Below are 25,669 nucleotides of genomic sequence, written 5' to 3' on the forward strand. Positions count from 1 at the left end.
GTATCAAAAGTCAGATTTGGAACCAGGTCAGTTCTATTTGCACCAATGTAGTCTTTCAATACTAAAGAATAGCAATGACAAATTAGCTCACATTTCTAAAGGTTTTTCAAAGTGAAAGTTTCTTCTGACCACTCTCTGAGGTTAAGAGGATGTTTTCCTGTAGATAACCAAAAACTTGAAAAGCCCAATTTTTAAAAGGTAAAATATCTTGAAATTTAGTTCAATTGGCAATGCGTGTCCTAAAGAATCCAGGAAGAATCAGTCAGCAGGTATAATCTTGCCTTAATTGGACCTTGTAAAGGAAAATTTCATTGATTTGGTGACCTGGGTGGAATCTTGACTCTGAGTGATCTTATGCAAGTCACTCTTTTGAGACTTAGTTTCTCCATCTTTAGCATAAAAAAAGCTGAACTAAACAATCTCTTAAGAGCCATTCCTGTTCGGACAATTTGCGTGACTTGATGATTGAAGGCTTCCTGTTCTCCGACCCTCAGATAAACTTGAGCTTGGGGAAAGAAAATTCCTATTCTTTTCCTGTCATTGCTAGTCCCTAAAAAAACCCCAAATCACTTTCAGGCCTAAAAATCCCTTCTCCAAGGCCACTATGTTAATGTTGGACCAAGGTAGTAATTTTTCAAGTGATTCCTCTGGTTTTCAGGACCAGAATCGAAAAACTAGCTTGGGGCAAGTTTCTCTTCTTTGATTATATTTATGAATTTCTTTCCCTAGAACATCTTAGATTGAGAGGTAAGGGCAAATATTGTCTTGTCCATTTTACAGATTAGACTTAGAAAAGAGAAGTGCCCTGCTTAGAATGACCCTTTCAAAGGTCAGTTGGAATAAAGATTTGAAACTTGTTGATAAAGATGGACTGCCTGGGCAATGGGCAGGAAAATTGGGTTTATAGGCAAAGCACTTGTGGATTTTAGTTATTCTATTTACAAAGTGTAAGACATTGGGAAAATAATTTTCTAAGCTTTAAAAACTAGGAGGTTGTATTGAATTGTCTCTAAAATAGCTTCTAGCTTGAAATCCTATGAAACTTGCTCTCCTACTACCATTTTTTAAAAAAGGCATCTTCTACAGTCAGTTTAGAGCTTCTCTGTTCATCCTGATCAAGGAATCTTTGTTCTTTTAGCTCTGCTAAAAGGCAGTCGAAGTAACAGGCAGTTGAAGAAACAGGTCAGCTTTTGGTCTTCCCTTTGCAAAAACCCAATGTCACATGGGCCAGATCGGAGAGATGCATTTTAAAAAATGGCAAAAAGCTTTCTCTGCCTTCGGTTGAACCTAATTTGATTGTATCCTCATTCTCTTTTGCCTTTCAAATGTGGCCTGAATGCCCTAGTCTCTCTTAATTCGCACCTATTCAATTATCTGTTTCAAAGAATTACTTTTGCTCTTTATCCCTCTTTCCCACTCTCCTCCAGCCAAGGGCGTGAATGTATATAACAAGCTTAGTCCCCCGACTGCCTTCAATTGCGTTAACCCCTTAAGGGCTGTATCACCCTGAACTTCCTAACCTTTATGGAAAGTGTTTTGGGGGAGAGGAGGAGGGACGCGTGTATGTCTCTGAGGCGCTGATTTCTGGCAGAAGAGCAATATCCGATTCAATTAAAACTCTTACGGAAAAAGGACTGGGAAGCTGGGGTCCTGGGAGGTTTTTGAAATGACTCGAACTCTTCGGCCCGGGCTCGCGTTGACAGTTTGAAAGATTAGCGGGCGCAGACGCTTGAAATATTACCATTTAATGGGACATACAGTGTGGCAGCCGAAGCTTGCGCATCCGGGATCCAACGTTTCTGGATGAATTTTCTCGAAAAAGGTTTTCCCTTCTTCTGCAAGGCAACTTTAGGCTAAGATTCAATTCTTGTGATTTGTTTAAAGTTTGTAGTCTTTTTTCCTGAAGGGAATTTAAAAAAAAAAAAAAGAGAGAGAGAACAATACCCCCCCCCCATCTCCCCATTTTCTTTTACGAGCCCCTTAAATAAACAACTACTTGACATCTCAGAGGAGTCAAGATTTTTTCTTTAAGTTTGTCACATCAGGTAGAGAAGACTAAAGAACAGGATACACACACACACACACACACACACATATATAAATCACGTGAACTCATCGTACAGTAGAATCATAAATTCACTGCACAAAAATTGACATGAATAATTTGCATCTCTTCCTACAAAGGCCAAGCACATCAGAAAAGACTATTAAGACTTTTCTAATTTATTCCTATAGATTCATAGCGCTCTAAAACGTTTAGTACTGGAAGAACCTTAGAGAAGTTAAAGCCTAGAACAGAATGTTAAAGTTGAAAGGGATCTTAAAGCATAGAATATGAAATATATATATATATATATATATATATATATAAATAAACTGGAAGTAACACAACTGGAATTCTCCAACTCCGAATGCTAGATCTAGAAAGGCCTTGTGACCGTATAAAATAGAATGTTCGAAGGGGCTTGAGACTTTATTTAATTTGAAAACTCATTGAGGAAACCGAGGCTGTTCAATATCATTTGGAAGTTATCCGATTTCTCAACGTGACAGATTTATTTAGCAATCATAACCACTAAATGCCAATTTTTTTCTGCCTGTCCGGAGTAGGTCAGGCAAATGACCCAAACTTCGCTATGAACTACAGTAAGAACCATCCTATAAATAAATATAGCACTCTCCCTCCCCCTTTCCTCAGAGAAAGATAACTCAAATTAGATTTATCAGCATCACCCAGATAGACGTTCCTAGCTGTCTTTTGAATTGTCCAGGCTCCAGTTAGAATCCAGAGTGCCAAATTTAAGAAAGGCTCGGATGTGTTTTTCTAAGAGAGCTTTGCACTTATAAAATATTATTAATTGAAGACCGGCAGAGATCCCGGAGGCTCTGGGCTCCTCCGCTTCTCTTTTCTCCCAATCAATATGGCCCCAGTTGCTCAAGGTATATATGATTAATTGAAAGATAAGCAGGAACTATCATTTGGAATGTCATTAATGCTCTCGGGAGACATTCATTGGAGACAGACCACGTTATCCTTCGTTTTATCTTCAACAATGCATCACTTTCAGTACTGTATTTTAGAAACAAATGGGAGTTTTGTCTGCAGCGTTTGCTTGGTGTTTATATTTTTGGAAGAATCACAACTCGTGGGAGTCCCGGGCTGGGCCCCCTGATAAATGAACATTAGCACTTTTTAGAACTACTGTATCAACAGAGGGGCTGCAGTGCAGCAATAATTGGTGAAAAAGCAAACAGTCGGCAAAGAGCGTGGCTCTGCACTTTGTCCAACTGATTGATGAAGGAAGGATCCGCTGACGCGGCCTCTGGGGCTTTCCAGGTCGGGGGCCTGGACGCCCCCTTCGCCCTGACTTTTCCTCGCCTGCCAAATGAACGCAGGGAGCAAAGGGAGGTCCGCGAGTGGGAACAAACGCGCAGCCTTCCTTCTCAGCGAGACAGAAACGGAATTCTGAGGCTTTCCAAGGCCGGGCGTGGGGTGGGGATTTGGACTCCTAAGAAAAGAAGTTAGGAAACCAAGAGCAGTCCATGGCAGGACTTTTGCTCGATTTGCCTTCCTTATTTCTGATTATTGTTGAGAGGAACCTGGAACCCACAGCCCGGATCGTGGTGGAGATCTCAGAATCTTCTCGTCACTTCCAGGAGGCCTGAAATGTGCTCCAAGACCTTTGCAGTCTCCCAGAGGGAAAAAGTGGGGCCCTACCTTCCAGAATGGTGGATTAGGAAGCCAATCAAAGACTAACTGTACAGTCCCAGATGCGGGAGTAGTATCACTGAATTCAGGGTCTTCTAGGATGGACAATTACTACAGAGCTTCGGGAACCTTCATATACTATGGCGGTATATGCCTAATTTAAATGGCCTGTATGAGACAGAGAGGGATGGAGAAGAGAGACATATAGAGACATAGACGGAGACTGAGATACATAAGGATACAGACAGAAATACAGAGAAAAACAGAAGGAAAAAAGTTGGAACAGAGATATTATGGTTGGAAAGGCGAGCAAAAAAAAAAAAAAAAAAAACACCCTAAAAAATAGCATCAGACTATCACTTTCTGAGCATCCCATGAGCATGAAATTAGCTGTGCAACGTGGATTCCCCTCTCCAGGAGTTATTTTCCTCTTCTGTAAACTGAGGGTCTTAATATCTGCACCACCTTCCTCTTAGAATTGTCGTCAGGATCAAATGGGATCATCTATGTAACATTCTTCGCAAACAGCAAAGAGCCAATTACTCCTACTTTTCTGCTTCTTCTCCTCGTTATTATTATTAATATTTCCTGCTTACAGTTTGACTTTTTGAGGGACACACATATTGAAGGTCTTTGTTTCCTCAAATTAACCGCGTTCCTTCTTCCTCAAAGTGCAGGAAATGCAAAGAAAGAGTCCCAGCTGCTACCAAATTGTTATCTGCCCAAAGGCTCTGTTTATGCACAAACCGGGGGCCAAGGGCTGTGGACTGGCTTCTAAAGAGTACCTTGCACTTAAGGTGCAGTGCCCAATTAGGGGCTATTGTTTTTCAGAAATGAGAGATTAGCTTTTCCTGCAGTAAATCTTCCACAATTTCCCAATTTTGAGTTTAGCCTCTGGACTGGACAGCAAAGGTGCTGGGGAAGTGGGCCTGGGAAGCTTTGAGCAGAGATCTATCAAGATTTTGTTAAGAACCTCCTCCCCCTCGTCTTAAAAGGTTTTAGAGACTGGACCAGTCTCCCATTCAGTTTTTAACTCCTAGAGATTGTCAAGAAGTGCAGTGGTATAAGAAAGGGAGGCCTGCCTAAGGCATCATAGACTTGATGAAGAAATTTTTCCTTGGTGGTGATTCCTGGGTTTGGGATTAGGAAAAAGTTAAAAATAGTGTAAAGTAACACTATTATGTTATAGGTCCAGAGACCTATAAAGCACAACTGCCAACATTAGTTAAGTATGGAAGCTGAGTCCACGCAGTCTCAATTGGGGAAGAGGAGTACCCTCCTAATTATGTTGTTTCTTTGTAATCTGCTTAAGCACAGAAAGAGCACAGAAAAACTATGTACTGAGTCTAACTCGATCAATTAAGTGAGCACTTATGCACCTACTCTGTGCCAACCATGGTTCCAGTGTTTGAGAAATACAGGAATGAGACAGTAGCTGCCCTCAAAGAGCTTAATTAGATTTCTCTTCCCTCTTTCCTCATCTTACTAATTCTTTACTAGTGTGCTATTAGTAAATATAGTATTGCTACCACAATAATAACTACTGGTCATCATTGTCAGAATAATAGAAATATTTTTGCAGGCATTTATAAACTGCTTTAAAAGTATAACCTTCCATGCCACTTTTCTTGAGTTTCAATTTTCTTAACTGCAAAGCAAGGAGGTTCAGCTAAAGAATCTCTAAGGTGCTTTCTAGTCCTGAAATTCTTTGACTCTAAGATGGTTATTAGCCCATGTGACCCTGGTGAAGTAATTTCATCTAAATGTCCATTTTCTCATCTGTAAAATAGGAATAATAATACTTGCATTTAGAGTATCATAGCAGGATTTAAAAAGTTTTATTAGTCTTTTATTTTTGTTTCACAGGCATTTCCTGATACATATCTCCTCCACTGAATGCCTTCCGCCTGAATGTAAAGGGGGAAGGAGTAAAGTATGATTAACCAGCACATCTATCTCCTTTGAATAATACAACATACCACATCCAGTTCTCTACCTATCTAAAGGACACCCTTTCTTCAGGGACAAGATTGGTCAATATAATTACCAGTATCCCATTCCACTTTGTTGTTCTTTTCAGTTCATTATGGCTATCATTTTCCTAATTATACTTATTCACTGTACATCATAGGGTCATTTTGAAGAATCAGGTAGAAAGAATCATTTAGTGGATGGAGTCTTGGGCCTGGAGTCAAGAAGACAGTTCAACTTTGGCTTCAGATGCTTACTAGTGTGAGACTCTGGGCAAGTCACTTATCATTTGTTTGGATCAGTTTCCTCAGCTGTAAAAATGGGAACAAATAATAACACCTACTTCCCATCCTGGTGAGAATCAGAGATTTTTAAAGCATTTAGCTGGATTGTTGTGAAGATCAAATGAGATAACATATGGAAAGTACATAATAAATGCTATATAGACTAATTGTTATCAACCAGTTTTTAAACTTTGATGTGTGAGATATTCTTGTTATCTTATTTTGTTATTTATTTATTGCCACACCTGTTTCAAACAACACGAGATTTCTGTGAAAAGCAATAGTAGAAATTTTCAGTCACACGTTTATATAATGTCCCCTTCTTCTTTTCTTTTGTTCTCTAACCCTTCTCTTACTCATATCAGGTCATGGACTTCCTGAGCTGTCACAGACATAGGCAGGCATTGGAGGTCAGGGCTGAAAGCCATGAGGAATCTTATGATCCAAGTATTTAGAACTAGAAGGTACACGATAGGTCCAAGAATAATTACTGTTGTTAGGAAATATAATGCATTGGTTTTTAGAGTGCAGATATACATTTTTTGGTAGGGTGTGAGGATGGTCTGGAAAAGTACATACTGTACCAAGCTAAGGGGCTTGATATATTATGGTGAAGTTCAGATTCTGGGAACATATTTACTTGAAATGGAATCTAGGGCTCTGAAGATAAGGGATTTCTTGGATTATGAATTACCCCAAATAGCAAATCCCTTTCTCTTACTGGTCCACACTTTGTTCAAGTATAAAAATGAGATGGTGGGACTGGATGTTCTTTAAGATTTCCTTCTAGTTCTAAATTCTGTGGACTCACTTCTCCCCACTCCCTTCTTATAGCTGAAAACATTAAAGGGTCCAAAAGAGGGACCCCAAAGGAATGCAGCTTGAATTCTTCTCCACAAACTTCAGAACCTTAGATGAGCTTTGATGACTCCTGTCTCTGTTTCAGGCCTCACACTCACTGTTTTACCCCTTAGGCTTAACGGAAGTCTCAGACTCAGAGATTAGGATGGTTTAAGCAGGCAGTGCTTGGACGCTGGAGCAGGACCATATATTCCCTTAATATGCCAGAGATGTATCAAGAAAGCCCTCAGGGACTGGGGAAACCAAGGGACACATTTGTTGTTCCTATCTTTCTCCCACCTCAGACCTCACTTAGCACTTAGTTTTACATCTCCCTGGTGAACTTATATGAAGCTATCTGACCTATTCCATACTTCCCCAAATAGCCTGGAAACTCTTTGAGAAAAGGGAAAGTGTCTTTTCTACCTGTTGTATCTTTCCCTCAGCCTAGTTCAAGACTGTACACAGAAAGTACAGAAAGAACTTTATGAGTGTTTGTTGAATAAAGGAATTAATATAGCTAAAGATCAGCTCTGATCCCTTTAGTCTCCTTTCTGGTAGATTGGGTTTTTTAAATCTTTTTTTTTTTTAATATTCTCAAAGACAAAGAAATTAATATTAATTTAATTTAATATCGGTAACAGTTTTATGCATTTGTTGTGTAACGTGTGTTATAGCCATCTGCATTTGTATTTTACAACCCTTCTACGCTAGAGCACCGTCTCGTTGCTTATCTAAACTTTATATTTCTTGGAGAACCAACATAATGCTTGTGAGAAGACATTTTAGATTCTGACGCTTTGTCCAAGATTTTTCCCATGCCTGGAATATACACACTCCTCATTTTCTCTCTTACAGCTCTTAGCTTACCTTCTCCAAGGCATAGATCAGGTGCCGCACTAACTAGAAGCCTTCGGTCATTCTCCCGATCAATCCTCTTCCCCTCTTGAAATGGTCTAGTATTGACCTACCTGTGTATACGTTGTACACTTTAATAAGGCGTAAATTCCTGAAAGAAGAGACTATTTGGGGTTTTTGAATATTCAGTGTCTAGGACAGCATCTTCGTACAGAAAAACCCCTAAATAAATGTTTAAAATCTCCACCCCAATTTTTCAGTTGAAGCGTTTGTTGAGTGTATGAACAAATGAAATGTGCAATTGCTAAGTTTCGCCTGAATGTAAAGGTTCAGAATCTGTTGTCTAAGTAACATGCCTTTAGTCTAATGGAGATAGAGAGCCCTGGAAACTGTAAGACTAAAGGAGGAATTTTGTTTCTGACGCTGAATGTGTGATCATGGGCTAGCCACTGCAGCACTGAGCTTCAGTTTCCTTATCTATAAAAATGATTATAACACCTGTAATATCAACCTCATCGGATTGTTGTGAGACTCAAGAAACAGTGCATGCGAAGCATTTCACATATATTAAAGTGTTAAATAAATGTCTGAGATTATGACTAATATAGTAAAAGTATTGGAGTCATAGAATGTTAGATCATTTCATAAATGGAAAGTGGATTAGCCCAAGGACTTCGAATGTCTTGGTGGGATCCGAACTTTTGTCTTCTCTCTTCAGCTCAAATTCGAATTGTTTTTACTTCACTGAGCTGCCTCCAATAATTACTGGCGCCCAATATAGTACCTTATGTTTTACAAAGTGCTTTATACTTATTCTAATCCTCACAAATAGCCTGCTGAAATTTGTGTGAAGGGATTATCCCCATTTGAGAAGTGACATCACTTGTTAATTAGTTTGTTAATGGCAGAGCCCCAGTTCGAGCCTGGAACGCTAAGTTCAAATCCTGTTAACTTTTGCCACTGCCCGACAAACAGGAGGTGATTTGTACTGACTCGGTACAACTTCTTTCTCCCAACCCGCCTTTAGCTCCCTAACCCAAGAACCAAAGGAGGAGGCATCGGGGTTTCTTCGGTGCACCCTTGGCGTGCTCTCGGATCAAAAGTATCCTCTCCTCCTATTTTTCAAGTCCTCTCTTCAACTTCGCCCAATCTTCCAGCATCCACCTGCCAGCACTGTGCTTGAAGCAGAGACAAGGATCCAGGCTTTCTGACGCCGCAGGATTAATTACACTTGAGTAATTCTTTGTGTGACCTTGGGCCAATCACTTCAGATTCTCTAAATTGCATTTTTCTCATTTGTAAAATGAGGATGAAATGTAGTTCATACGATTGATGCGAAGATCCCAACGAGATATTGTACATAAAGCATTCTATAAAACCTTAAAGAAAATATAGCCATGAACTATTATTATTTTTGAACCCGTGGTGCGTCCCTAACCACTAATTGGATGAATTGCAGATCTACATCGCGAAAGAGAATTTTCACGCCCAGGATTCTCTACCTTGTTGAAATAGATCCAGAAGGGGAAAATATATAATACATGCATTCAACAATATTATTATAATTATATAGCCATATTATATAACCTTCAAAAAGTTTTAAACTGCACTGACTTTTTAGACTCTTTCCATACACCCACACTTTCATCCGTTTCCCTGATACGCACATATTTCTAATTACTTTTGCCTTGTTATCCTTACAGGATTGTTTTGAGCATTAAATGAAATAATGGATTTAGAATATATCGTGGACACATATTCTCCATACATATAAATTGTAATTATTTCATAACACCTTATAATTTCAGGGAGATGGTGGTCCAGACTTGTGATTTCATCAGTGTGGGAAGTTCCTTCAAGCAGTGTAGGTAGGCAACTCATCTGTAATTAATTTATCCTCTTAGAGTTTTATTGGGAGTTACTGAGAAGTTCTTGGGTCAGACGACCAGTTCTTGTCAATCAGGACTTGAATCTAGGTCATCTTGATATCGAAGCCTCTATGAGACAGTCTTGCTGCCTCTCATAGGATATATGAAAATATAATCTATATGATAGTTCATAATGTCAGATTATATATATTACATATACTATAGTATATGCATGTAATAGATCTCGGGTGTCCAGAAATTCTGGTACAGTTTCAAGAGCTTCAATACTTGAAATTGCACCAAAACTTTTGGGATGCTGTTTATATATTAATAAGTCATATGTGTATATTACATAGAAACAAATAATTTTTATTACATAGATTATAAAGGGCCTGAGATTTCAACAGCTTGTGCTTTTTTCTCCACCTCAGCAGGAGCTCTGCCTCTCACATCTTAGTAGATGGTTTCATGAAGACCCTTTCTCTAGTAGGTTCTCCACATTTGCTCAATCTAGTACATAACCCTCAGCCCTTCCAATTCTATTGGACCTACCAGACCTAGTGCTCCATTGGTAAAGCTTTGGTATACGGTCAGCTCCCTCTCAAGCCACACAGGGGGAGTGTCTTAGTGGAAGATTTTACTTTTTTAAAAATTATTTTACTATGTATTCTTAAATGCATGCATTAAATATATAATATTTATAATAGAACATATTAAGGTCCGTTTCAGCTTTAAATCATAAAATCCTATAATATGTTATATAATAAAAACAATGTTATCAATCCCCACCGGTGAACTTTCTTCTCCTGGGACTGGGACTCCAACCAAAGGCTGTCGGATTTAAAGGCTGAGGCAGAGGGTGACCAAGAAGGCTCCGGTTCCCTGACTTTGAAGTTGCTCCCCTTCTTCAATTTTCTCCTAGTGGCGGAGGAGCCTAGATCTCACCACTTTCTTCCAAACAGATACGTGCAAGTCGCATCGAATTCTCCGACTTTGTTACCTTCGGATAATTCCTGGAAAAAAGAACAAACAACGACCCCTTAATAAGTGGAACCAACTTAAGGTCACAGTTCTGGACTAAGAAAAGGAGAACGATCTCCAGTGAAAATGGAACCGAAAAGAAGGGGGGCAAAAGTGTGTTTGTATAATCATATACATACGTGCATATCTTTATTATTTTTCCCCCCTAGAATACATCTATTTAGCTAGAATTAAGCTAGGGTACTTGGGAAGCGGACTTCTCTTGAGGGAGCCAAGCCGCCAAAAATTTCCCCCACGACAGGACTGAATTTTCCAGCATTTCTGCAGGTCTAGCTGGAGGCTTCACAGTACAGATAATTGGACGGGAGCTTTGGGATATGTTCCGCCGCGCCTGCAGCGGGCCGGGAATCTTGAGATATCAGCTCTCTGTTCTCTTCAATTGAGTTCACGGAGTTGGACCTCCCCTTGGTTCCCTTGGTTCTTGGGAAACAAGAACAAGGAGACCTTAAAAGGTTCCGAGCATTCTGATCCATTCTCTTTCCCTACTTTATGTCTTCTAAAATGCGACTCTGAGCAGGACATGTTTCTCTATGTTCGCTGATTGTGGACATCTTAGAGATGGAAAATTAGCGAAGGGAAAAAAGCGAAAAGAACAAAACCAAAAACAATGATACCAATAACAACATTCAATAGGAGCAAGAGAGAAGCCGGGAAATGGGGCAGTACGCATCCTATACCTCTTAACCAAACCAAAAGACACACGCCAACGAAGTCTGAACTCTGTCGAGCGAGGCATGTTAATTGTGCACGCGACACTCCGGGCGCATATAATAAAAGTGCCTTTTCTATACGGGCCTGTGCTTTATGTCCACGTCGGTTTAAATCTGTGCTTTGTCTGGTTTGGGGGCTCTCATTGGGTGTCTCCTGTTTATATGCCGTTTGTATTTTTGTACCGTGTCGGCTCCTATCATTGAAGAGTATCATCTTTTGTCTTTCCACAAGAGGCTTTCTACAGAGAAAGATAAAGTAATCGATAGGGTCTCTTAAATAGCTCCCTGTTTCCTGTTGGGAACGGGAGGTATCTGTGTGAGAGTCCCAAATCTGCTCTGGTATGTTACCTTATCTCTTGTCTCCGCTGTTGTCCCCAAACGTTGCCTGTCAAAGGAGACGCCACCCGCATTAGGACCCAGACTGGAGTCTTTCCGTTCTGGGTCACTCACAGAGCCTTTCCCCACTCCGCTCCTTCACCGTCTGCCCTGCCCCCTCTGAAAGGATAGCAAAAGCTCAACGCTGCTGGGGCGCTGGACCATGCGGAGATGAAGGGGGGGGGGTCACCGCGGGTGGCAGAGAAAATATGTCAAAGGAGTGAGCCTGAGAGGCAAGCGGTGGGATGTCCGAGAAACCTCGAGAGATCATTCCAACAGTGGTACCTTAGTCACACCGGTACTCATTTTGCTCAGCTGTAAGGATGTTGAATTGCGGCGCTTAACCTTTTTTGTGCCATGGACCTTCTTGGCAATCTGATTCCTTCTCAAAAGAATGTTTTTTTAAATGTTCGTAGTATAACAAAACACGCCAATTATACTGAAATACAGCTATTAATTTTTTTTAAATTAGTGTGGGAATCCCAGGTTAAGAACCCTTGTATTAAATGATCCTCTAGATGTCTTCTAGATCTCATAGTACTTCCTATTTTTTCTAGAATTCTAAAGTCGTTTATAAAAGTGTTTCTTCAGCAGAAGGGTGAAAAGTAGCAGAAGCCTGATTTAGAATTGTGTGTGTATACATGCATGTACAATATATACTCATATATGTAGGTATATGAGGAAGAGGGACAGACAAAAACACAGAAATGAAGATGGAGACAGAAAGACAGATGGGAGGACGAGATAAAATTATTGGGGAGAGACTTAATGGAGTAAGATTGAAAAGGGAAATTATTAGGGAGAAAGAAATTGGGGAAAGAAATAATGGGGAGAAGGAAAAAGAGAGATTAAGGAGACATATTAGAGAGAACAGATTGCAAGAGAGAGGTAGAGGGGATATGAATTCTGGATGGGGGCAGATTTATTATTGAAATTTGCTTTCCTTTTTGACCACTGTAATTGTGATTCTTCAGTTGACATTGCTTGACAGGGTTCAGAGGAAAATCAGACATACCATGCTGTACTCTAGGGAAATTTTTTTCCTTATGATGATACTGAGTGGAGGAGCTGATACTTTAAATCTGTCACCTCCAAAACACACTAAATGGCACTATTTCCTCCAATAGAGGAGCTCTCTTTTCTCTCACCTTCTTCATGAACCCCACTCTGAGTCAAGGACAAAATCCCAGAATCATTAGTGCTTAAGGGTTCAGCAAAATGATTTCCAGAGACAGGAACTAGTCTGAGGTGACACCCCCAGAACTCTAAGATTTCAGATTGAATTGTCTTTTCATTATTCTACTTTCTTTTCTACGCAGGACATAAGATATTACATGTCAAACTGATTTTTATAATGGATTCTACCAGCAGACCATAATTACAGTTAGAGTCATGCCATGATAGGAAAGAGGGCAGTCAGAGAGGTAGACAGAGTAGACAGAAAGGTAGTTTCAGAGTAGACAAGTACTCATAATCACTGGTAACCTCATCTTTTTCCCCTAAATTCTTAGATTATGCCAGAGAAGAGGGTCAATCTCTGTCTTTGTTTCTCTGTCTCTTTCTCTTTTAACCTCCTTCCCTCCCCTAAAGCAAAAGCTGAGTGATTGACTTGGCCTGGTCTGGCCTTAAGTAGCTGGAAGCTGAACCTGCCAGTTCCAGAATTCTTTGTCTCCTGGACTATGGCCCTTTGCATGAAAATCATACCCAAAGTAATATTTGTAAGTTGCCAGCCAGACTACTTTTGGAGTCAGGATGGTGCTAGGCTAGCAGACAGAATGGGAGGTTCAGGCTTCAGTGTTTCACTCTCCTGGGTTCCTTCTAGTCCAGATTAGGCTGTTCTATTTTTAATGCTTACCTACTGCTTTCCTTTAAGTGTCAGGTAGGCATTTAGAGACACTTTGGTTCCTCCCCCAAGTTAAAAGTGATTAAATTAAAAAAAAATTACTTATTTTAAACATTCATTTCCTTTAAAAATTTGAATTCCAAATTCTATTCCTCCCTCCCATTCCTTTCCCTATCTATCAAGAAGGTAAGCAGTAAGCAGATATCAATTATATATGTGAAAATATGCAAAACATATTCAAAATTATATTACAAAAAAAAGAGAAAATTATACTTTAATTAAACTTGAGTTTATCAGTTCTCTGGAGTTAGATTGCATTTTTTTTTTTCTCATCATGAATTCTTGGGAACTATCTTGGATCACTATGTTAATCACAGCAGCTAAGTCTTTCACAATTTATCTTTTTTTTTTTTTTAAATTAAAGCTTTTTCATTTTCAAAACATATATATGGATAATTTTTCATACTTGACCCTTGCAGAAACTTGTGTTCCAAATTTCCCCCCTTCCCTCCATCCCCTCCTCTGGATGGTAAGTAATCCAATATATGTTAAACATGTTAAAATATATGTTAAATATATGTTTACATATTTATACAATTATCTTGGTGCACAAGGAAAATCAGATCAAAAGGGAAAAAATGAGAAAGAAAATAAAATGCAAGCAAACAGCAACATAAAGAGTGAAAATGCTGTGCTGTGATCTACACTCAGTTCCCACAATCCTCTTTCTGGATGTGGATGCCTCTCTTCACAAGATCATTGGAACTGACCTCAATCATCTCATTGTTGGAAAGAGCCACATCTATCAGAATTGATCATCATTATAATCTTGTTTCCAAGTACAATAATCTTCTGGTTTTGTTCATTTCATTCAGCATCAGTTCATATAAGTCTCTCCAGGCTTCTTTGAAATCATCCTGCTGATTGTTTCTTATAGGATAATAATATTCCATAACATTCATATACCATAATGTATTCAGCCGTTCTCCAACTGATGGGCATCCGCTCAGTTTCCAGTTTCTTGCCACTACAAAAAGAGCTGCCACAAACATTTTTGCACATGTGGGTCCTTTTCCTCCTTTAAGATCTTTTTGGGATATAAGCCCAGTAGAAACACTGCTGGATTAAAGGGTATGCACATTTTGGTAGCCCTTTGGGCATGGTTCCAAATTGCTCTTCAGAATGGTTGGATCAGTTCACAACTCCACCAACAATGTATTAGTGTCCCAGTTTTCCCACATCCCCTTCAACATCTGTCATTATCTTTTCCTGTGACCTTAGCCAATCTGAGAGGTATGTAGCAGTATCTCAGAGTAGTCTTAATTTTTCATTTCTCTGATCAATAGTGATTTAAAACACCTTTTCATATGGCTAGAAATGGCTTCAATTTCTTTGTCTGAAAATTGTTCATATCCTTTAACCATTTCTCAGTTGATCATCTTTACAACAATATTGCTGTAACAGTGAACAATGATTTTTTCTCACTTTATCTTTTCTCAGTTCATGTGTCTTCCCTTGTTTTTTCTCCAGTTACTTCTTCATTTCTAAAGACATAATAGTACTCCCCCACAATCACATGCCACAATTTAGTCAGCCATTTCCCAATTGGTGAGCATCCCTTTAATTCACAATTTTTTGCCACCACAAAAAACTAATTAAACACTTTTTGAAAAAGACAAATTTCGAGTAAATTTTTTTATAAGCAAAATCCTCTGACTCTAAATCCAGAATTCTTTCTCTTCTAAATTTACAGAAGAGGGAAAGTAGGCTCAGTGGTAAGCTAGTGGCCTGAGTTAATATAGCTGGTAAATGGCAGACAGAATTGAAAGTGCAAGTTCAGTAATCCTTTTCTGAGTGAAGTATTGAACACAGTTTTCTCATCTGTTAAAAGGGCATAATAATACTTCTACTTCCTCTATAGATATGTTGTGTATGTTTGCATACCTTAAGTACTATGTACAGAGAGTATACCCAAAATCTTGATTCAGTCTTAAGCTTTGATAAGACAAAGCAAGATTTTGGAGATACTCTGTATTTTTTAAGTAGAGATATTCATCACCTAGAAGCAACCCTACTGGTAGTAAAACTCTCTGAACCTAACTAGTCTATAAAAACAATAATAATCATCATAATAAAAGCTGGCATTATGTCAATGCCCATATAGTATGGGTGAAATCTCTTATTTATAACCTTGCAGTGACTCACAATGGTAATGATGTGGCTTCCTAATTGAATCTGGACAAGAATGAAAGCCTTTTGAAGTAGCACAGACTTGTTCCCCATGATCTCTTTTTGTCCTCACAAATGATGACTACTACAATTGAAAAAAGGCTGCCCTTAAGTCCTTACCAAAATAAATGTTGGAGCACAGAAAATAGGAAAAGTCAGGTATTAAGATTTCATTTTAAAGATGGAATCAAGAAGACTCAAGTTCAAATTCTGCCACAAACAATTAATATCTAATGATACCGGGGCAATCACTTAACAGACTTAACTGTCTACTTCAGTTTTCTTGTCTGCAAAATGGGGATAATAATATCTCCTACCTCCCAGAATTGTTGTTAGAATCAAATCACACACACACACACACACACACACACACACACACACACACACACACACACGATTTACAAACCTGAAAGTGCTATATAAATGTTAGCTATTACCATTATTCAAAAGAGTGATTACCAGAAGAGTTGAAAAATGAAATCCCTCCTCCTCCTCCTTCTCCTCCTCCTCCTCCTTCTCCTCCTCCTCCTCCTCCTCCTCCTCCTCCTCCTCCTCCTCCTCCTCCTCCTCCTCCTTCTCTTCCTTCTCTTCTTCCTTCTCCTCCTCCCCCTCCTCCTCCTCTTCCTTCCCCTACTCTTCCTTCTCCTTCTTTCTCCTTCTTCTCCTTTCCCTCCTTCTCCTCTTTCTTCCTTTCTTTCTTCTTTTAAAATAGGATAGTATTTTTTGTTTTAACAAAAGAGAGTAAGAGTAGGTTAAACCTTATTATTTGATTTTCATCTCAGCCCCTGAAGAGTTTTTGTCTTAATTTTGAATAATTCTATGAAATACTTTGAAAATCTTTTAATTTTAAATAAAACTATTGGAGTTAGTCAGATATGGAAGACAGTGTATCTGGGATAAGGCATGCACTTCATCTCTATTCCTTAATCTTGCAAGTGAGAATCATAGAACAGTAACGTGGTGAAAATAGAAAGGGCTTTAGAGATCTTTTAATCTAATCCCTTCTTTTTACAGATGAAGAAAAGGAGACCCAGAGAAGAGAATGACTTTCTAGGTTACATAATTGGGTAGTTTCTGAGTTGTTGTGCCCAGGTCTCCTAATCCAAATCTTTTTTTTTCCTTCAACTAAACCACTCTGTCTTTCTAGCAAATGCTTGGATCCAACTTATCTGGTCTTGTAGAAGTGGGTCTAGAAGGGATCTGGCTATCTCTCCAAGAGTTGAAGACACTGACCATTTACTTTTCTGAGTGGTTCACTGGATGAGTCATGCAGAAATAGTGAGGACACTGATATCCCTTGAATTGGGCAGCAGCAGGTACCTGAAAACAAACATTGGCATATCCAGTAAATGTTCATCCAGAACAAAAATATCATTCTCTCCTCCTGTCCCCTTAAGTACTTCGTACCTTTAATACATATAGTTATAGCCTCCAGTATTAGATCAAGTTTAGACAAAGTTATTGAGCAGATATGCTTTCTGTTGATTCTCTGATCATGCATGCTAATTTACAAAAGGCTTTGGATTTGGAATTTGAAGGGATTTGGGTCCAAAACATATTTCTGATGGTTTCTGGGTGTGGTGGTGGTGGCGTGTTTGTGTGTGTGTGTGTGTGTGTGTGTGTGTGAGAGAGAGAGAGAGAGAGAGAGACAGAGACAGAGACAGACAGACAGACAGACAGTGATAGACAGAGAGAGACAGACAAAGAGTCAGAGAGAGACAGAGAGATACACACACAGAGATCTTGGGTAAGCTTTTTTGGATCTTTCTTTTTTTAGAAGGCAAAGGAAGGGAAGAAGAGGAATAAACATTCATATAGAGCCTATTATATTCTAGGTCCTGTGTTAAACACTTTGTATAAGACAAAACTATAAAGATAAAACTTTTAATACCTATACCCATAATACCTATACCCATAATGGTGAACAAAGTTTTTTTTTTTGGTAAACTTTAAGATAATATAGAAATATGTATTAATTTACTACCACTGAAGTCTCATGTACCATTTTATAGATATGTGCATCCAATAAAGGGGACAAGAAACCATCTCAGCTGGAAATATCATTATTCAAAGCTTATTTATAGACACATTTATAGTATAATTCCTTTTCTGGAGGAGTTTAAGTTCTAATATTGATAAAATGCATGCAGGAGGAGAACATAACATAGCAACTGCCATTTGTATAATATTTTGAAGTATTTTATTTGTATATATGATTCCATTTGATCCTTACAACAACCCTGTTGAGGGATGAAGTCCATAGCTTTTTTCTTCCATTTTACAGATGAGAACACTGACACACTAAGTTGCAGAGCAGAGACATGAAACCAAGTCTTCTGACTCCAAATATAGTTTTTGTTTCACTATTTCTTAATACTTTAATGTGGTATTGATTACACCTATCTAGTGCATTTCTCTCATATAGATTATTATTTTTTCATATATTCTAATTGTGTGAAACATTTGTCTTGACCATGTAAGGTCTGCTCAAGATATTGGAGATCTTTCTTTGGTTCTTTGTAATCATCCAGTTATTCAACAAGCCAGATCAAGTCCACTGATGAAGGTGTTAGACTTGTAGCTTGTAGATTATGAGTTGGTAGTAAATTGGGAGATGTTTAACAAAATAGATAAAAATACAATACATCATATATAATGTCAACTTGAGGCATCCTAAATTAATAGGATGAACACAGGTATAAGTTTCTATTTGAATTTGACACCAGGAAACTAGTATTTATTAAGTGTCTACTATGTATCAGACACTGAGGATACAAAGTCACAAAACAGTTCCTGTTCTCAAAGAGCCCTAAGCCTAATAGGGGAGACAATAGGCAAAAAACTCTATACAACCAGATATACAAAAGATAAATTATGTGTAGTCTTAGAAGAAAGGAAAAATACAAAACAGGACCTGCCTTCAGGAAGCTTACAATATAATGGGGGAAGCAACATCATCAGAAATAGGTGTATGCAAGATACACCCTACCCATTCTTCAAATCCCAATTCAAGTTTCACCCCTTGCAATGAAGTTTTTGACATCCACCAAGTTTTATCACCCAAACACCATCATCATAATCCTCCTCCTCCTCCTCCTCCTCCTCCTCCTCCTCCTCCTCCTCCTCCTCTTCCTCATCATCATCACTATCATCATCTATCTGTTGGTCTGTTTTTCCCCCATCCCCATCTCTGTCATCTGTGTCTCTGTCTCTCTCTGTCTTTTTTCTCTCTGTCTCTTTCCTCTGACTCTGATAGTTTTCATTATATTTATTCCATAATTAGCTCAGTGTTCTATTGAAGTATAGTGCAGATTTTTTTGTATTTGTATTTGTAGGAGTTGAGACCCCTGACTTATAGGACCCAGATTTGACACTGACTTCTGTGACATTTCTGGTTCTGCATTACATCATTTAAGTTTATACTTAGAAAGGAACCTAAAGGCTCTTGTTCTACAATCAGAATATTATAGCTGGAAAGGGCAATGTAAAAAATCTCATTCAAACTCCTGATTTTGCAGATGAGGAAAATGAGGCTTAATGGAATAGCTTTGGCTAATTCTTATATAAGATTTTGTGATTAAATACTAGAATTTCTTTAATTTTTTTCTTTCTGATTTCCCCAATTCATACTGAGGGGAGATGTTGAAAGACTTGATGGAAGGTTGATGAACTGAAGAGTCCATTTTAACAGACAAGCTCTGGCTACTGTGACTTTGTGCAAATCACTTCTCTGAGTTTTAGATTCCGCATTTATAAAATGAGAAGTTGCAGGAAATGATATTTAGGGTCCTTTTCAGTTCTAAAGTCTAAGCTCCTAAAACCTAGTAGGCAAAGAGGGATAGGCAGAACGGAATGGCAAAAAATTGAGTGGTGGAGGAGGATGGGGACTGATGCAGAAAGTAGGGCTTATGAAAAATTGAATTGGGCAAATCACTTCTTTCTTTAAAAAAAATTGATTTAATTTTTATACTAACCTTAACAAGCACCATATTAAATGAGCATTTCTATAAGTACAATACACAGGAGATTTGCTTATGAAACCTTGAATCTCTGCTACATAGAGCTTGCTTTTCTTTGTTAAGCATATTATACGTTTAACACAGCACTTTCAAAGCTGTCCTGCTTGTCTGCAAATCACTTCTTTCGAAGCCTCAGTTTAAATTAGATAATTAGACTAGAATGACTTCTCAAATCACTTCCAGCTCAAACTGTGAATCTGGGATGGGGTGAGGAACAGGGCCAAGGGAACAGGAGCTCCCAGAGTTGCTCCAGAGCAGGGGAAGCCACTCCAAAGCCCCTAGCAGTGCCTCTAACTTTTGCTTCCAATTTTAGCCCCTGAGGTGAGAGACTGCAAATAGCATGGGTGTAGAGGTGGGGGAGGGAAGGAGGTGGTGGCAGATTTTAACTCTCCTTTTCCCTTTGCCAAGGTTCATAGGCTTATTGGCAGAAGTTCTGGTCTAGGACAAAAATGTGGAGATTAAAGGCTATTGGGGTTGTTATTACTGTTGGTATTTAATTATCTCTCTGTTTATAGAATGAGAAGCAGTCATAGTATAGTGAGAAGGTCACTGGTAGAGGGCTGAGGAAACTTGGTTTTATATTTTTGTTCTGGTCCTCACTATCTCGGATCCAGAGTTAGCCACTTCTTTGAGCCTTAGTTTCATTATCTACAAGATGGAGATAATCATTCTATTCATCTCATAGGTGGCTACTGAGAAAGACCTTTGTGTACCCTAAAGTTTATAGACATTGCAGCTTTTCTTATATATATATATCTGGATTCTGTAGTTAGCTATGAACTCTTGAAGGCAGAAACTAAATTTATCATCTTAGCATCTAGCATCAGCTTTTCACCCAGTTGGTGCTCAATAAGTGTTTGTTGATTGATAAATAGAAACTATCTTGACCTTTGACCTTAGAGCTAGCTCCATGAGAGCAGTGACTAAGTCTTTGTAAAAATATTTGTTTTATTGTTATATTTTTGAGTTTCAAGTTGTTTCCCCTCTTTCCCTCCCAACCTTGAATTAGAAAAGGCCATATATGTGTATATGTACATATATGTATGTATATTCACAATACACATATGTACATATGTACACAATACACACGGAGATGTACATACATACAACCATACTTATACACACATATGTATGTATGCATATGTATGAGTGCGTATATACACAAATATAATGGAACCATGCAATACATACTTGCACTCCATATATCAGTTCTTTCTTTGGAGGTGGATAGCATCTTCCTTCATAATTCCTTTGTAGTTTTTTTTTTTTTGAGTGTTCATATTACTCAGAATCATTCACTGTTGTTCTTCAAACAATATTGCTGTTACCACATACGACATTCTCTTGGATCTGTTCATTTTATTCTACATTATTTCATGCAGGTTTTCCCAAGATTTTCTAAAATCAATCTGCTCATCAATTCTTACAATAGTATTCTATCACAGTCACATACTACAACTTGTTTAGCCGTTTCCAATTTTATAGGGATCCTCTCAGTTTTTACTTCTTTGCCATCCCAACGATGCTGCTGTACATAGAGCACACACACACACATATACACACACACACATACATATGCCCATACAGCATCCCATGAGGTTATACATCTTTTCGAACATATAGGCTCTTTTCCTTTCCCCCAAAATATTCCAGTAGTTTTGTTGTGTCAGAGGGTATACACAGTTTTACAACTCCTTGGACATAATTCCAGATTGATCTCTGGATCAATGCCCGTGTCTTAAATACGTTTTGTATCTCTCCTAGTGCCCCCCATACTGGGAGGACAGGGAGAATGACTGAAATTATATTTTTGTTGGTATAGAAAACTCTCAAGGAAAATCTCCCTCTGCCAAAGCAGAGCAGCACTTTCTCTGCTCTTTCTCATCTTAGAAAGTTTCCTGGAGACACTAAGTGAGAATATTGAAGGGACTGATCTTGAACCCAGTTTTTCTTTATTTTAAGAATGGCTTTCTAACCACTATACCATGTTGTCTTTCATAATAGAGACTTAATAAATGCCTTTTGAATGGATGGATCAGTGTGGCAAGACAATGAAATTTATATAAATAGATATGTGACACAAATACACATATATTCCCCACCAGAAAATAAGTTAATATTGTTTTTACAGTTTCACTGGCACTGTTGCTTTAAAGTGATCTTGCCTCATCTAACTCTCCTTGAGGTCCTCTTGTTTGTAGACCTTTTATGGGACCTGGGAAATTTCAGGAGAGAAAAAGACAAAAACGGTACAATAAAAAAAAATGTTGGATTTGGAAATAGAAAACCTTCGTTTGAATTCTGGGTCTCAATTTCCTCATCTGCAAAATGCTGGTGCTGGTGCTAAATTAGATGACTTTTAAAATTCCCTTTCAGATCTAAGTCGATGACCCTATAAATAGAGAGAATTAGGAAAAATTCTTCGAGTTGCTTCGAGCAGCCCAAATATAAGCGTAAATCTCGGAATTAGTTGTTAGTTCTTAAAATCCATTCCCCTTAAGGCAACTCCCAACAGATATATCCTTTCACTTCTTTTTTGGAAGCTGGCCTTAGGGATTATTCCAAATGGGACAACTCCTCCCTCCTCAAGCATATCCCCACACAGGCAGCACCACTTGGGCACTTGTTAAGTACCCTAGAAATGTGCCTGAGAAGTAGGAGAGGAGCCCATGGTAGGATGAGGGCTTAATATTTCCCTTCTCAGGTTTCCATGGGGATCTGTGGCTCATCTCTCATTAGAATACAAGAAGCCTCTTCCTCTTTCTTAGGCAGAGTGGCACCAACAGATTTTCCACCATGGTGAAAACATCTGGACAGATCATTAAGGCCCTCTTCAGTCTCCCAGCTCTTTGTCTGGCCACTCCCATGTCTTCTTGGATTGAACCTTTCCCCCATTGCAGAGTTCCATCCAGTTCACAGAAAGAAGGAGAAATGAGGGAGCCACTGACTTGTTTCTCCTCTTGTTCACTTCTGGTCTCCCTCCACTCCTTTTCAGATTGGTCTTCCCAAAAGATAGGGAAAAAAAGAGGATTATCAAATTAAAGTCGCATAGGGATTTCAAAATTTTCCTCTGACAATATTTGATCTTGGAATTGAAGAAAGGAAGTGTTCGTATGTGTGTTGTCCAGTTGTCAGTCAGAATTTCACACCTATGCTCTGACACATTACCTGTGTGACCATATCAAGTCATTTAACCACAATGGATCTAAATTTCTTCATGTGTAAAAGAGTATTGGACTAGATAGCCTCTGAGTTCCTGTTCAATTCCAGATCTATAATTCTATGGTATTTTCCCTCGGTTTAGGAGATATAGGGGATTGTATTAATTTTCCAGTTTTTTTTTCCTCAAGGAGAGAGGTACTGGTACTTTAGCTAAATGATGAGGTAGCCCCACAAAACTTCTTTATACTGATCTCAATTGTTTACTATATTATGATTTCCTAAGACCTATAGGACAGAGAGTTTAAGGAATTTCAAGGATTTACAAAGGATTTTTTAGAATCCCAGGTTTAAGGTTCAAACTCTGTGCTACCTTCCTGATACGATTTTTTAAAAATTATGTTTTGATTTTGGTTATCCCATTGTTAGCTATAATTCCTGATTTTATGTAAAAAACATCCAACTATAAAGCCACTAGGCAAATAAGTATTTCTTCACCCAAAGCCCATAACAACTTGCTTTTGGTAGGCTCTGATTGATCTGATAGGATCAATCAATACATTTATTGATAAGCATTTAGTAAGCACCTACTGTGTGCCAGACACAGAACCAGATGATAGTGATACAGATACAATAAATGAAATAATCTCTATTCTAAATCATCATCTTCAGTTCTCTAATTTTAGAGATGAGGAAATTGATGCCAAGAAGACTAAAATGGCTATATCAGGGACACAAAGCAGTAAGTGACAAAGATAGATTTTGAATTTGTCTACTTTGATTCTAAATTTGCTATTCTTTTCATGATGATGCATGATTCAATTCACTGTCTCAACCTCTGGGTCCCCTGTGGGAGTTTAATTTGCTACAGTGGCATATGAGAAACTGGTGGAGGTCATATGTCAGGAACAAGGAATGGGCATCCTGTTCCATTCTTTAGGATTCATTTAGAGGACAGCTTCTGATCTGTTGCCTTAAACATTCTGGAAACTGCATTTTCTTATCCAGATAAATGGAGTTCCATAGGAGCAAAATTTGTATCCAAGGGAAAGGAGTTTGCTGTCCATAGCTCTGGACACATAATTGAAGGGACTGTTATCACTTTATGGATTGGTCAAAAATAAAGGCACTTCATAGTTTAGTTACAAAGAAGAAAGAAAACAACCCACTGAGTGACTCTGGGGCTAATTATTTCCTCTCTTTGGACCTCAGTTTCCTCATCTGTAAAATGAAAGGATTAAACTAAATGACCTGTGAAGTCTTTTCCAGTTAGTGTTGCTAACTGATCATTGTCCTACTGGTTTGACCGGTATTTTATCAAAGAAATGAGTTTCATACTCATGTATATAATAGGACCATAGACAGAGCTAAAAGGGTCTTCTAATAGTCATAGGTCATCTAATCCAATCTCTTCATTTACAGAATTTGTCATTCCCTGACGAGCACTTTATCTCCTGCTCAAGGATCTTCCAAGACTCCCTATAGCAAAAAAAAAAAAAAAAAAAAGATAAACTATAGACAATCAGCTCTTTATGACCTGGTTCCAGTCCACCTTACTAGGTTTATTTTATCTTACTTCTCTTCATCAATTCTAACGTGCTTGCTATTCTCCTGAACTTCCATCTCCTGATTCCAGAATTTTGCCTCACCTGGACAAGCCTCTCTTCTCACCTCTGCTTTTTAGAATCCCAGGTTTAAGGTTCAAACTCTGTGCTACCTTCCTGATACGATTTTTTAAAAATTATGTTTTGATTTTGGTTATCCCATTGTTAGCTATAATTCCTGATTTTATGTAAAAAACATCCAACTATAAAGCCACTAGGCAAATAAGTATTTCTTCACCCAAAGCCCATAACAACTTGCTTTTGGTAGGCTCTTACAGTAATATCACACATATCTATCATTTAATCATCATTAAAAACCCTACTATTTAAACAACTCAAATATTTCTATTATGGAAATTATGAAACTGAGTCTCAGTTACAAGTGAAGTGGCTTATTGTGCTGTATACAACATAGCTGCAAGATCTCAGGTTTTTCTGATATCAATCAATTTGGTGTGCTTTCTATTAACCTATGAGCCACCAATCAATAAGATCCTGAAAGCGTTTAGTAAGGACCTACCATGTAGTAGGCACTGAGTTTAGAAAATAAAAAAAAATCAAAAAAAGCATTTCTCACATTCAAGGATCTTACATTCTGTCAGGATACGTTGGAAGTAGAATAGACTTGCTGGGAAGGAAACAGGTTTTTTTTATTCCTTTTGCTGCAGTGAGATAAGCAGGTCCCACTGCTTATTTTCCCAGAGTCTCTTCTGATAGGGAAGGGTAGGAATATATTTTATCCTGTAATGAGAATAGGTGACTTCTGTCCCATCAATATTATAGTGGGGTAGGGAATGGGACTGGAAAGGAGAGAGAGAGAACAAACACAGGATTCTTGTTTGGAGGGAGGAAGAAAAACTTCAGATGTCATGACTTCTGTCCTTGCACCTGTCATTGACAGAAAGATCTTTCAACTACCAATAGAGCAGATGATTCCTCGAATGGCTAAAAGGAGTGGGAATAAGATGATGTCACTTAGTTCTGAGCTCTAAAGCTTTAATTTGAATCTCTCTAAGGGTTCTCTTCCTAATCTCATGGGATAAAATAATTTATGATTAATCTAAGTGAGGCAGGTCAGTCATTGCATTTTACAGATGAAGAAATAGAGAGCCAGGGAAAGACTAAGAGGCAAGGCTAATGCCACAGAGTAGGTTAATAG

At 38.4% G+C, this 25,669-nt stretch overlaps 1 long non-coding RNA gene across 2 annotated transcripts; it reads right to left on the bottom strand.

Annotated features, from left to right (window-relative positions):
* Positions 1-9,874: 9,874 nt before the first annotated feature.
* On the bottom strand, positions 9,875-11,786 carry LOC116421673. Of its 2 annotated transcripts, none has more exons than XR_004232153.1 (2): positions 11,630-11,786; positions 9,875-10,543 (listed from the first exon to the last, which is right to left on the bottom strand). It is a non-coding gene; the product is annotated as an uncharacterized LOC116421673 (long non-coding RNA). The 2 variants fall into 2 exon arrangements; XR_004232152.1 differs by lacking the exon at positions 11,630-11,786 and adding an exon at positions 11,249-11,394.
* Between the last annotated feature and the right edge of the window lie 13,883 nt (positions 11,787-25,669).

This window comes from Sarcophilus harrisii, chromosome 2 (assembly GCF_902635505.1).
Source record: "Sarcophilus harrisii chromosome 2, mSarHar1.11, whole genome shotgun sequence".
Lineage (NCBI taxonomy): Eukaryota > Metazoa > Chordata > Mammalia > Dasyuromorphia > Dasyuridae > Sarcophilus > Sarcophilus harrisii.